The sequence below is a fragment of the Mustela nivalis genome (assembly GCF_964662115.1).
Source record: "Mustela nivalis genome assembly, chromosome: 6".
Lineage (NCBI taxonomy): Eukaryota > Metazoa > Chordata > Mammalia > Carnivora > Mustelidae > Mustela > Mustela nivalis.
In genome coordinates, this window is record NC_139025.1 from 4246386 (window position 1) to 4260748 (window position 14363).

The 14363-nt window shown below is 57.0% G+C and overlaps 1 long non-coding RNA gene across 1 annotated transcript; it reads right to left on the reverse strand.

Annotated features, from left to right (window-relative positions):
• Window positions 1–6194: 6194 nt before the first annotated feature.
• On the reverse strand, window positions 6195–9180 carry LOC309868065. The gene is made up of 3 exons (XR_014313489.1): window positions 6862–9180; window positions 6520–6743; window positions 6195–6380 (listed from the first exon to the last, which is right to left on the reverse strand). It is a non-coding gene; the product is annotated as an uncharacterized lncRNA (long non-coding RNA).
• Between the last annotated feature and the right edge of the window lie 5183 nt (window positions 9181–14363).

Sequence of the window (14363 nt, forward strand, 5' to 3'; positions counted from 1 at the left end):
AGAAGAAAAAGTACCAGACCATGTACCCCACCCCCTCCCCAGCAGAGGCTTCCTCTGTCCTGTTGCCAGGACCAGGTCATGTGGCCCCTTGACCACCAAGAGGTTGGGGAAGCAAGTTCGGGGAGAGGCTGTTGGAAACAACCAGACAACCAGGAGTGTCTGTCCCCGGATGTAAATAGCAGGAATCAGATTCCTTTCTTCTGCAACCCAGGAGTCCTGCCTCGCCCGCCCGCAGATAAGGTTACTTCTCTTCAATCTGTAAGGCGCTCTGAGCTCTTCCAGAGAAAGGAAATTCACTATGTTTTTGAGACCCTCCCCAGGCCCACCCAACAGCAAACTCCTGGGAACACGGGCGGCCGTTGGAAGCTCCTCGGCTTGCCCAAACCAGGACCCCAGCTCCCAGCAGCGTCAACGCAATGGACTTGTGGCCTCACGGCGCCGAGCCAAGGGAGACGCGGGCAGGAGCGTGGCTTCCCTGCCTGCATCTTGAAAGCTTCTCGTGGACCGGCTCTCATCTCCGACTCTCCCTGGTGGCTTCAGCATAACCTTGGTTATGAGAGTGAGCCCCAATGCGGCCGGCGCCCCGGTCCGCTACCTCCCCCCGCAGAGACTCGACAGTCCGGGCTCCCTGAAGCTATCGCAGAAGCGACACTGCGTCCTGCAGACGGGGACAGTTCAAGGCTGCCGAAGCATCACTCTGTCCTCACAGGCCCCTGTGAGCAGCGATTCCTCAGGCTGTGGCCGAGGCACCCCTGCACCCGGCCACGGTTCACACCCCACACACTGTCCGGGGCCCCAACAAACAGTTCCGTGTCCTGGGGTGTGTCCATGAGCCAGCCCTCACCCTCTCCCCAGGGCAGAGGCCCTCCCTTCCTCCTGGTCCCAAGCTCAACCTCCATTTCCTGATCCAGAGGGGTTTGCATTCCTTTTGGGAAAGCCCCACCTTATTATATTGGTTTGGTCACAAGAACAACTTCCATCTTAATGAGAGGCATCAAAGAGGTTCCTTATAGTGGTGCCACTCCTGAAACCAAAGCGGGGTCGCCCTTGAACAACTCAAAGTCCCCTGCCACGGGGTGCTTGGGGTGCTTGGGTGGCTCAGTCGGTGAAACATCTGCCTTCAGCACAGCTCTGGAGGGATCAGGTCCTGCATCGGGCTCCCTTCTCAGCAGGGAGTCTGCTTCTCCCTCTCTCTCTGCTGCTGCCCCTGCTCGAGTGCTCTCTCTCTCTGTCAAATGTGTAAATAAAATCCTAAAAAAACAAAAACAAACAAACAAACAAAAAACACTGAAATGCTGTGATCTCAAAGGATGAAGTCATTGAAGCACTTGGTTCACTGAAGTCGACACATGCACACAGCTGTTTTGTTTTGTTTTGCTTTAAATATTTTATTTATTTGACAGAGACAGTGAGAGCAGGAACACGAGCACGGGGAGTGGGAGAAGGAAAGCAGACTTCCCGCTGAGCAGGGAGCCCGATGAAGGGCTTGATCCCAGGGCCCTGGGAGCATGACCTGAGCCTAAAGCGGATGCTTAAGGACAGAGCCACTCAGGTGCCCCCACACAGCTGTTTAGTTCAGGAATTGCACCTACCGTGTGTGCATACGCCCTGGGCACCATCAGACGTGGCCTTGTGGGATTCCCAGAGCAAACAGCCTTTGGCCCCTAAAATCAAGCTGCCCCCCACCAACCTGATGCTCAGAGAGGCTCCAACACCCATCCCAGGCTGGAGGAAAATCTCGCATGTGGCTGCAAAGAGGCAGCCTCGCTGGCCCAATGAGGTGCCTTCCTAAGGGACTTCAAGGGGGATTGCCCAGAGCTAACCAGAACCTTACACCCTTCAGGGCAGCTAGCCTCTGTCGTCAGCACGGAGGTGGGATGGGGGCCTGGGACACACGCAATGAGCCCCGCTTCCGGCTGAGGGCCTCCTAGCCCAGATCGAGAGAGAGTGCCCGACCCCCGGCTGAAGTGCCAGGGTAACCCCGGGGATGCCGATGAGCCCAACAGCCTCCTCGAAGTCACCCAGCTCCTTTCAGACCGGTGTTCAGATTCCCAAGTGGGAAGAGAACATAATGTGTTTGAACCTGCTAGATGGTTCCCGGGAAAGTCGAAGGAAGCCAGGGTGTGCCCTGCTCGGTCAGGTCTGCGCTCATCCTGCGCCCCCAACGGGGCCTGGCACACAGCAGGTGCCCGGGACGCGTGTTAGACATTTTTCTGCCAGATGCTGACGGCGTCCCTCCCTCCAGCCACTGTCACTTGCTCTGTTGCCAGCTTACCCCCCAGGTGACTTGATGGCCACGATCCCAAGGCAAGCTTCCGGCTGGTTTGGGTCACACACGTGTCTTACACCGGGGGACCCTGGCACCCGTCACGGAGACCTGCCTCACCTTTACCAGCAGGTGACCCCGCGGCTCTCTCGCGTCTTGTCATCGGGGCTCTCCTGCTCTGGCGCCCAAAGAAAGCCCCGACGGTCCCGGGCATCAGACGCCGGTGTCCTGGCCAGTGCTCATCTCGCTGCCACCAGCGCCTCTGGGTCCCTGTGCTCCGCGCCACTGCATCCTGGGGCTTCCACTAGAGGACGAGAGAGTTCTACGACGTCAGCGACCATTGGTGTCGTCTGCTGCTGATGGATGATGGACCACGGCTCCACAGGGCGACTCCGAACATTTCTACCGAAGTCAACCCGTCACCCAGCCCACCTGGCAGGGCCACAGAAAGGGAAAACAATGTCTTTATCTTTCTCATTCATCCGCCGTCCGATTTTCTCTCCTCGCACCTCCTGGAGCCCACGACAGGCCCTGAGCAATGCCCAGGAGGGGCCCAGGTCCCTGACTGGTGTGCACATGACAAATAACCGCGATACAGGGCTACCATGCCTGCATGAAAAAGCGCCATGGGAGGAAAAAGAAAGACAGTACCAGTCCCGTGGCTCCCCGCGGACGTGGTTCCAGAGACACAGCTTCAGCACCTGCTCACTGAGAAAGAACCCGGGTGGGAGGAGGCGGTGCAGGGGTGTCTCGGGAGAGTGGGGGTGTCGGGGGCTGAGCAGGGAAATAGAGGAAAGGCCCCAGAAAGGCTGTGCTGAAGACCCTGGACTTGACCCTGAGGTCAGAAATGAACCACAGGGCTCCTGGGTGGCTCAGTGGGTTGAGCCTCTGCCTTGGGCTCAGGTCATGATCTCAGGGTCCTGGGATCGAGTCCCGCATCGGGCTCTCTGCTCAGCAGGGAGCCTGCTTCCCCCTGTCTCTCCATCTGTCTCTCTGCCTACTTGTGATCTCTGCCTGCCAAATAAATAAACAAAATCTTAAAAAAAAAAAAAATGAACCACGGAAGGAGTGGAGTCATGGAGGGACTGTCACCTATGGTGCCTGGGGTCATCCTTTCTGCCTCTGGTTAGACATAGTGGGTGAGACATTCGTCATCTGGATCCCTGCTTCTCCCGGAGCCCCTCACAGATGGCAGTAAAGACGGTACGTGTGTGTCACACAGAACGAAGGAACAAGACAGGAAAGCAGCAGGACAGAGAGTGAACCAAGCGTTGGGTTGCAGGACGCAGATGGACCCATGGTAGCTGACCCTCCCTTAGTAGCCCATGTAGTCACAGCACCCTCGGGATTAGAATGAGAGAGGGAGGTACTAAACTACCAACTAGAAAGATCTTGTGATTTGTGGGTGAGGGCCCAGCGGTGTCAGCGTCTACAGGTCTTTGAAAGAGGTCAGTGTCTCTAGAGAGGAAGTTCACAGGTGAGGAAATTGAGGCACCCCGAAGTTATTCTACCCAAGGCCCCATACGTAGCCTGAAAAAGGAGCAGGTTTCAGACCTGTGCCTGCAAAGACATGAAAAAATAACGCTTCTAATTTTTATATTTAAACATCTATAAATGAAATAACTATTTAAGAATCCCCCTTTTGGGATACTACTTGGCCATCAAAAAAAATGAAATCCAGGGGTGTCGGGGGGGTGGCGCTCAGTCAGTGAAATGACTACCTTAGGCTCAGGTCATGATCCTGGGGTCTCGGGAGTCAGATAATCAAGGAAATGCTCATTAAAATAACAGTGAGATGCCATCTGACACCCCCCAGACTGGCACAAACGCTAACACGGTGGACTAGGTGCTCTGGCAGTGTGGACCGAGGGAGACTCATTTCCTGCCAGGAGTGTTGCGAACAGTTTGAAGGCAATTTGGCTGTATCTGCAACAGGTGAGTTTCATGCTCAGTCTAACCAGGAAACACGACCAGAATGTCCATAGCAGCACCAGTTCTGGTAGCAAGGTCAGGAGACAATCCAGATGCTCACCCACAGAACAGACAGCCCAGTACAGCCGTGTAGTGGAATATTATGCAGCAGGAAAAAAGAATGAGGTACAGTTGTACAAGTCAGGAGGAGTCTGTTTCCACAAACATGGTGTTGAGAAGAAAAGACATTACAGAATACATGTGATAGCCATTTATTTAAATTCAAACCCACCCAGGGGTGCCTGGGTGGCTCCGTGGGTTAAAACCTCCGCCTTTGGCTCAGGTCGTGATCTCAGGGTCCTGGGATTGAGCCCAGCATTGGGCTCTCTGCTCAGCGGGGAGCCTGCTTCCCCCTCTCTCTCTGCCTGCCTCTCTGCCTACCTGTGATCTCTGTCAAATAAATAAACAAATCTTTTTTAAAAAATGATGCATTTGGACCCTAGTTGATTGGTCCTCCTGTGAAAGACCTTAGAACCGTCCTAAGACAAGTGGAACGTGATCCAGCTGCCCCTTTCCTACCCCCATTTTTCCCGATGAGGAAACAGGCTTCAAGAGGAAGATCCTTGCCCCAAATCAGCAGAAAAGAGGGACAAAGAAGCAGACACGTCCTCTCTCTGGGGGCCCTTAAATGAGGAGTGGGTTTTTCTAGGCAGGTACAAGGGAAGGACATGGGCCAAGGTGTGAAAGAGCAGGATGCTGGGGGGCCAGGAGGACACTTCATTGCAGGGTTTGGAGGTGAGGGGAGAAGCAGCAGGACCAGCTTCCAGAAAGCCTGGCGAACGCAGCTCAGGACCTGAAAATGACAACCCTTTCGTGGCAAGGCGGCCGGACCAAAGTGCTCACCGCCTGGGTAACTGGCCACATGGGCAGAATCCTAACCAACCGGCGGCTGCCCCCGCCTCTGTGCAGACAGAGAGGAACTGTCGGCCTGGGACACACGCCTGCTCGTTTCCCCACTTCCATTTTCGGTTGGGGGCCCAACCCCACGGTAGCTGGGGTATCCGAATCAGTAGCCCCTCCGGCTCAGCGGGGCCTCTGCTTGTACTGGCTGAACAAGAGGCTGCCTCTGGGTGGGGGTCAGACTAAAGGGCTTTGTCCTTGTGACAGCCCCTGTGACAGCTGGACTCAGAAGGGAGCAGGGAGGGCGGGGCCCGCTGCACCACCCTGATGGCCCAGGAGAGACCGAAGGAGGTTGAGGAGAGAAGCGGGGAGGCTGGGCACACTAACTCTCCATGTTAGCACATTTGTAACATGTTGGCATGTTAGTGGCTTTTTTAACCTTCCTGCCTTTCTTCATGTGTGAGGTTTTAGCAGTGACAAGCACACCATTTTTTTTTATTTCAAAAAATTGCCTCGGGGGGCGCCTGGGTGGCTCAGTGGGTTAAAGCCTCTGCCTTCAGCTCAGGTCATGATCTCAGGGTCCTGGGATCGAGCCCCGCATCGGTCTCTCTGCTCTGCGGGGAGCCTGCTTCCTCCTCTCTCTCTCTCTGCCTGCCTCTCTGCCTACTTGTGATTTCTCTCTGTCAAATAAATAAAATCTTTAAAAAAAAAAAAATTGCCTCCCGTTTTCTTCTAGACCATTTCCTCCCTACTCGCCAAAAGGCTAGAAGCTTTGCCATGAACCGTTCAGGGTGAGACGTTAATGAAGGTGACCTAGTCTGGATCTCACATCATTCTCTCCTAATTCTCCCGTGCATGAAAAATAAACACGAAATTCCGGAACATCAAAACCATTTCCGGGACGCCTGGGTGGCTCAGTTGGTTAAGCCGCTGCCTTCAGCTCAGGTCATGATCCCAGGGTTCTGGGATCGAGTCCCACATCAGGCTCCTTGCTCGGCAGGGAGCCTGCTTCTCCCTCTGCCTCTGCCTGCCTCTCTGTCTGCCTGTGCTCACTCGCTCTCTCTCCCTCTGTCTCTGACAAATAAATAAAATAAAATCTTAAAAAAAAAAAAAAACCATTTCCTAGTAGAGACCCCAAACAACCCATCCGTTCGCCAGTAGATGGCGCCAAAGGTTAGTCACTGCCTTCGGGCCAAGGGCTCTAACCTGGTGCCGTCACGCAGGTGCTGGCAGCCAGTCCCTTCCCGGAGAGCCGCCTGCCCGGACTGGAGCCAAGAGGCGGGGATCCTGGGAAGAAGCGGGGCTGGAGGGGTGAGCAGAGAGGAGGAGGGAAAGACAAAGTGTAATTTTAATTCAACCCCAAGGGAAGGGGAGGAGGCTTGTACGGCGAATTTGGCCTGCGGGGGCTGTGGGGACTTCTCAGCTGAGCTTTGCAGACACACCTGTCGCCTGGAGGAGGGTCCTGCTGGAGGAACTTCTCTGAAGCTCCAGGCACCTCTGGGGAACAGCGGAGAGTGGACAGGGAAGGATCTGGGAAGGGAGACCAGGCCCAGCCCATAAAGCCCTCGCACCGCCACAATCAGTGAAGGAATGCCAGCGCGGCGTGAGGTTGTCTCACGGAGGGCGATGTTTCATCGAAGGGCATCATTCCCGCTGCCTGTGGAAGCTGAAGGAATGGAGGAGGGAGGCTGGAGCAGATCCAGAACACATCCCGGCAGTGTCTTCTCGCCACCCCCACCCCCGCCTCCCACTGTCACCCCTCCCCGCTCTCCCTCCCTCTGCACCTGCTTCTCTGCTATAGCTTCCACGCCAGGCCCCTGGTCAGGGCTGACAGCGGTGCCGCCCCCTCCAGACAGGCTGGGGCGCCTGGGGTGGACGGCGGGGGGTGCTCTGCCGCTAGCGTTCCAGGCCCAGAGCACCGGGGGCAGGTAGGGAGATGGGGAGGATGTGGCGGGGACGGGGGGCCGCGGGCGGCGCGAGCTGGGCAGCCGAGCCCCAGGTCTTGAATGCCTGAGCGGGTGCCGCTGGCTTGGTGCCCCGGGGGCGCCGGCGTTCCTGCCCCGGGAGGTGGGCACAGAGCAACAGGAATGAACTCAGGACAGGTAAATCCAGCAAGAACCAGCTGAAGGGGGCCCGGCACGGGGAGCTGAGAGGCTGGGCCGAGTGGAACCCGGAGGATGGAGAGAAAGGACATTTAAAAGGAAAAATCCACCCGACTTGGCAGCACTCACAATGTGGGGGCCGAGGGATGAGTCAAAGATGACTCAAGGTTTGAAGGTGAATCAGGGGAAAGTGCCGGTGCTTCCAGGAAGAAGCTCAAGCCCACGCCCAGGGCTGCTGTTCTTCGGGGCCTGAAGAGCCGGTCCGGACCGGCCCACGTGTCACCTGCACGCTTATTTTGCCCCTGTCATTTGCCCCTCCCCCACAGAACGTAAGCCCCGAAGGTGTTACCTGAGACTGTCCTGCTCTGTGCACCTGGCCTGGAGGGGTGCTCAGTGCGCACCTGTCCCCGCCAGACTCGGAGCAGGCCGGGAGAGGCAGCCGGGGGCCTCTGCGCGAGGGAGACTGGGAGCCCAGGTGGGACAGGGAGGGGGCGTCCCTGCACCCCCGCCTCGGCGCAGCCTCCTGTCCCTCCAGGTTCCCAGCTCTTCGCCGGACCGGGACTGCTTCCGGGGGCAGCCCTGTGCCTGCCGAGAGGATCTGGCTCCTTCCTTCCCCCCCAACCCCCCACCACATCCTCAATCACACTGCGGGGGTCTGTTGCTGGGGGCCCCTCCACCTGGATGCCCCACAGACAGTTCAGCGCCACATGGTGACACTGAACAGGTCACCTGCTGCTCTGGCCTGGGCCCTACATTCCCCCAAGGTGACCACAGTGTCCCCCACGCAGGATCTCCCATGCAGGACCCCGCAGGCTCCTTCGCCTCACCTGACGGTGAGCTCACCCTGGTCGCCTGCAAGGCAAGTCTGCGGCCACCAGCTCTGCGGGTGCAGGCCGACTCCACTCCCCCTGGGGCTGAGCTCTGTGCACGGGGTGGTCCGAGCGGAGCAGCGTCTGAACAGTGGGGCGGGGATGCGCCCGGGGACAGCCTCCCATGCCTCCTATGCTACTCGGGCCCCATTTCGAGTCCCCTGGCAGAGTGCCCTGCACGACCTGGCACCGACCTCTTGCTTCGGCTTCAGCGGCCACCTGCCCTCCGCAGGCTGTGTCCCCCATCCCACCCACCCCACGGGAGGGCTCTTCTGGCCTCCATTTCCTCCCCATTCCATACAAGTCCTCGTGTTCCTTCTGGATCTCACATTTGCAGATGCCTTCCCCTCCCCCTCCCAGCCGCCAACACCACTCACTCTCCTCCATTCACAGGACCCTCCCAGCACCCATCAGTTTACAAAGCCACGTATCTGTAGGGGTTGGCCTCATGTCTCCACCATGCGTGCGGTGGCCTAACTTGGCTCCCACTGCATCCCAGGGCCTGGACACGGGGTTCGGTAAGCAGGCAGGAAAGGAGTGGGGCTCAGCCAACGACTGGACACCATTTCCCCGTCAAAGTGGCCACGCTCTGCTGGCAACAATGGCAGAGCAGGGCAGGGGAAAGTCGGTGGTGCCTCCTTCTGGTGACAGCGTGCACAAGTTAACAAGGAAGTTATCAACCCCATTTGGGCCTTCCAGCAATGGCTGCCCAGCTGGGCCTCAAAGGATGGGTTAAAACTGGCCAGGAGAAGACGTTTGGTACCAAAGTGCCCCCAGTTTTATAGTTGGTCGGTGAGAAACTGGTTTGCTGTGTGGAAGTCCGCTTCAGGGCCAACAACAAGTGCCCAAGGCACTGGACCACTCCACCAAAATGCTGGTCCCGTCTCTCCACCTCCCCTCACTCTCAGAGTCTGGCCCTTCCTTTCTCTGGGACGGTCCTCTCAGCCCTCCCCTTCCTGCTCCAGCAGTGAGCCCAAACCGTGAGTACAAGTGCAGGACAGCGTCACGGTGACCTGGTGACTGCCAGCGCAGGTCACCCTTCTCCCCACTCTCCATTAAGAGGACTGCACATTCGTCCGCACGCCAGGTGCCCCCGGCTTCCCTGGAGTTAGCTCACAGCCTGCACCCGCAACCTTACTATCGCAGAGATGAGACCGAAGCACAGAGAGGTTGAGCTGTCTGCTTGGAGTCACACAGCCCCTACGCAGCAGGGACGGGGCTCACGGTCCAGACCAGCCTCTTCCAGGTGTCTCTTTCCAAAATACGAAGTACTGAATTTCCCTATATAGTTACACCTCGATTCTGACCATTTCTCCTAGCTCTTTGCCAAACATCTTCTTAAAAAACAGCTATATGAGGTGTAATTGACATGCAACAAACCGCACGTGTTTAAAGTACAGGTGACATGTTTTGACACACACGTACACCTGCGAAGCTGTGACGACAAACACGGCAGTGAGCAGGCGCCTTGCCCACAGCTTCCTTGTCGCCCCTCTGTCCCCCTCCCCAGCGCCTACCGGCCAGGCCCCCCAGGCCTTCACAGATTCACTTTCCCTCACTCAAGGTTAGCTTGTGTTTTCTAAAATTATATCAATGACTGGTACCTTTCCTTCAGCATCATGATTCTGTATACACAGTACTTGTCCATATACACCGTAATCTGGGCCATAAGGAGTCTTGATTAAACATGCAAGGAGTCAGATCATGCAGAATATGTTCTTGGACCACAATGGAATGAAACAGTAGAAATCAGTAGCAAGGGGCGCCTGGGGGGCTCAGTTAATCATCTGACTTCAGTCAGCTCAGGTCATGATCCCAGGGGCCTGAGGTCGAGCCCCTTGTTGTCAGCAGGGAGCCTGCTTCTCCCTCTCCCTCTGCTGCCCCCCCCCGCTTGCGCTCTCTCTCTCACAATAAAAATAACGAAATCAGGGGTGCCTTGGTGGCTCAGTGGGTTAAGCCGCTGCCTTCGGCTCAGGTCACGATCCCAGAGTCCTGGAATCAAGTCCCACATCGGGCTCTCTGCTCAGCGGGGACCTTGTTTCTCCCTCTCTCTCTGCCTGCCTCTCTGCCTACTTGTAATCTCTGTCTGTCAAATAAATAAATAAAAATCTTTAAAAAAAATAACGAAATCAGTCATGAAAAGATTTCTGGAAAACCTCCAGGTATTTGGAAGGTTACCCATTTATAAATCATCCACAGGTCAAAGAAGAAATCAAGACTTCTTTGTTTACTTTCATACACAGGTGCAGTCACTGCATGCCAGGCCTGTCCTGACCATCTCCAGAAGCAGACTTGGCTCGTTTCAGCCTCGTAACTCTGCAAGAGAAGTAGACTTCCCATGCGCCTGTGACAACCACGGGCACAGAGTAAGTGACTTGCTCAGGCCACAAGGGTAGGCAGGAGCAGATCTGAGCTTTGAACCTGGGCACCCGGATACAGAGTCTGGCCTGGCCTTCCAGCTGGATGGAGGGACACCAAAGGGGACCAGCCCAACAAATATTAGGGAGCTAATCTGCAGGACTTGGGTATGTAACAGAGACACAGTGCAGGGAGGAGGAGGAGGTTGGGTGAGAAAGGAGGTGGGAGGGCACGGAAGAGCCAGGGTTGGGGGCTTGCTGGAGTGGGTGAGCACACGCCGTGCTGGGGGTCCCACATTCTGAGAACTGATTTATACCAGGGGACGGGGCCTGGGAGGAAGGCAGGTTGAGGTGGGAAGGTTCCCTAGGGAAAAGCGGGAGCTGAAGGTCCACCCGGGGACATGAATTACAAGAAAAAAACCGGGATTCGTGTCCCGGCCAAACGGTGTGGGGGCCGTTCACAGAGGGAGGTTTATAAAGGTGACAGCTGGTGGGAGCAGAGACAAGTAGGAAGGTGGGGTATCCTGCAGGGCCCGTAAGCCTGGTTAAGGCAGTCGTTTTTGTTCTAGGAATGCTGGGGTGTCCAGAGTGTTTGGGGCATGTGTGAAGAGGGCACTGCCAGGGTCTGATCCGTGTTAACAGAGCCCACCCTGGCCACAGGGTGAAGACAGGTGCAGTTGGGGCTACAGAGGTCTAGGTGAGCCACTGGGGCTGGTGACAGGGATGAGGGACCTGGGCAGGAAGAGGAGCATGAGGTGGCAAGAAGAAGATGGCTTCAAGAGGCATTTAGGAGGCAGAAATGGCAAGGTCACGCCAGGTCCCCTGTGGGGATGCTTGGGGTTTCTAGAAGGCGGTGCTCTAGTCCGCTGAGTACGGAGTCCTGGGAGGAGACCAGGAGGTGGGGCCGTGAGCTCAGTGTCCAGGTGTGGCGCTAGGAGAGTCCTGGCCCTGGCTTTTCTGGGCACAAAGCACAAGATACACACAGATACACGGAGGTATCTCTCCAGGAGCTCCACAGGAAGGCCTGAGAGGGGCAAGTCTGCTGAGACAGAGGAGCCGCCGGCAGGTGGGAGAGACCCGGCACGCTGGTGACGGGACACAGGCCTCGGTGGTTGGTGGGGAACGTTCTCCAGAGGTCAGAGGGGAGCAGGACGAGAAAGTTCTGGTATTTAGTAACTAAGGCAGGTAGGAGAGACCTGAAGGCCAGGAGACTGTGGCGGGAGGGAGGGTTGTTAATGTCCAGACCAGCTGGGAAGCGGGGATTCCAGGAGGGGCGGTGGGGCAAGTTCTGCAGAGCAGATCTCCGCTGGGGCTTTGAACGGCCCACCTGCAAGACATCCTAAACTTCCAGGGTCCTGACAGGAGTTGGGTAGAAAGGAAGAAGTGGTCAGGTCTCCAGGTCAGGAGAGCAGGAGGGCCGCCATGGGGCGCACGTGGACCAGATCTCACAGCGCACCATGGGACTGGGAGCCGGCACCGTGGGACAGGGGGGGGGGGGGGCAGCCGGTGGCCGCTCCTCCTTCCCTCCACTCCGCTCCTCCCAACCTCGTCCCCTTCCCCCAAGCCCCTCCCCCAGCCCAGGCTGCAGGGAAAACCCGGGGAGAATTCCCAGGTACAGCTGGGGTCAAAATTACATTTTAGGAGGCGCCGGGCAAAGGCACAACGCCCACTTCCCCTGACCGTGTGGCTGGAAGTTTCCACTCTATTTTTCCTATTTTTCAAGCCAGTTAAGAAGCCCCGAGTTAATTTCACACAGGCCTAAATGGGACCCAAGCCCCAGTGTGAAAACCCTCTTCCTGGAAAAGGGGGGCTTCCCCAGAGACGAGGGTGGAGGAGGGGTTCAGACAGGTTTGTTTACACCATAAGGAGCTTCCAGATTGTTGGGGGGGGGGCCTGGTGTGTTGGGAGGAGCTAATGACAAAGGAGCCTGGGGCAGGGCTAGGTTCACAGTGACCTGAGGGGGTCCAGCTGGGGGGTCCTCAGACCTCGTGGCTGACCTGGGCGGTGGCTAAGGGCCCCTTCCCTCCAAGCTTCTCCGGACTCTCATAGGCCATTGTTCAAAATACTTTTGGAGTTCCCACCTAGAAATTGGTTTTTGGAGCGAGTTAACCCCTCAAAGGGTGAACTAGATACTTCCCATGGACACCTCAAATGAGGTAAACTAGGCAATAAAGAAGATGGGCTTTACAAAATCCTGGTGGGTGTCCTGGGCGAGCACACATTAGTTAATCCTGGAATCGCAGGCTACTGTGAAGGACACGGTTTAAGGCAAACCAAGGGCAGGTAGAGGTGATGGGCATTAAGGAGGGCACTTGTGATGAGCCCTGGGTGTTACATGTAACGAAGCATAAATTCCCCTAAACCATATGCACATGCACAGCAGGTAGAAATTCCCCAAAGGATGAAGCTTGGGTTTGGAGGATTCAGGCCTTTGTAAGGGTCCGTTTCAACACCTCCCCTTGTGCAAGCGCAGCCTAAGGAAAGAACCAGCCCCTGAGCAGGGCATGAATGTTTGGAAATTGGCTGGCAATGCGGAGAGGCATGGATGACCCAGTCCTGGCGCTCCTAGTTCCACCCTCAGAACTGAACCCCTGGAGTGCAACCAGGCCCCTGAGGCTCCCTTATCCAATGATGACAGAAAAGAAGGCAAGCTGAGGACAAAGCAAAAGCTGATACCCCCCAGCTGCCCCCACCCATGGGATATCCCTCACATTCCTCAGGCACGCTGTGGCTGCCCTAAAGCTAAAGACAGAAAGAATAGTCAACTTCCAGAGATCATAATCCTGCAAGATCTGAGTCTCCCTCAGCTTACAGATGTCTCAGCAAGCTCTAAGAACAAAGCATTTTTCTTTTTTTTAAAGATTTTATTTGACAGAGAGATCACAGGTAGGCAGAGAGGCAGGCCCAGTAGGGGAAGCCGACTCCCCTCCAAGCAGATAGCCAAGCAGATGCAGGGCTCGATCCCAGACCCCGAGATCATGACTTGAGCTGAAGGCAGAGACTCAACCCCCTGAGCCACCCAGGCGCCCCAGAACAAGGCATTTCTGTTAATAACCTAGCTTCCAGAAAGATGTGTAGGTACAACGCAGCCCATTGACAGACCCTTGAAGCGGGCAGAGTGTAATGTCCCTCCAGGAAGCTCCCAATTATCTTCAGGTTAATGCCTTGCTAGAAGGAAAAACCACTTGACGGTAGCAAAGCCTCTGGTGCTCTGTAGGCCGTCTTTAGCATGTCAACGTGCTCTGAAAACCTCCCTTTGCCTTACCTCCCCCAACACCAAAGCTCTTTTTAACAAACCACCATTTTGCATCAAAGATGTCTGAGGAGTCTTTCTTGGGTGTGGGATGGAACCCTCACCCCACCAAACCTCAGCCATATCCCAAGACCCCATTACCAAAACCCCCACGTGGCTAGGGGCTCTCTCTGGTCAAGACAAACCAGGGCTCGGGTCTGCCTGCGCATGCGCGGGTCGCCCCTCACCGCACCTGTTGCCCGAATTCCAGGGCCCTGAACCCCCAGTCGCAGCCCAGAGCCTCTGATCACTGGCCCGGGCGTAGAGACGCGCCCTCTCCCTTCCTGGAACCCCTGATCCCTGCCGACACCGAGTCCGGGCCAGTACCGGGGGCCGACCCCAGCGCTGCGGCGGCACCCCACGGCCGCGGGCCGAAGCCCATACAGCCCGGGAGGCCGTAGGAGCTACTACGCTACTGCGGCGGACTTGGCCGAGCAGGAGCGCACGCGCTCGCGCCGGCCGGAGGGGACCCTGCGGGCGCTGCAGGCACCGGGTGGGGGTGGGGCGCCGGCGCCTGCCGCGCTGGGGGTGGTGGCTCCGGAAGGCGCGAGACCTTCGCGAGAGTTCCGGGCCGCGCCGGCGCACTGAGACCGGTGCGGGGACGCGCGCGGCGGCCGTTGGGGGTGGGGCGCTCGGGGCGGGCCCGCGCGCGCCCGGGAGAGGGGC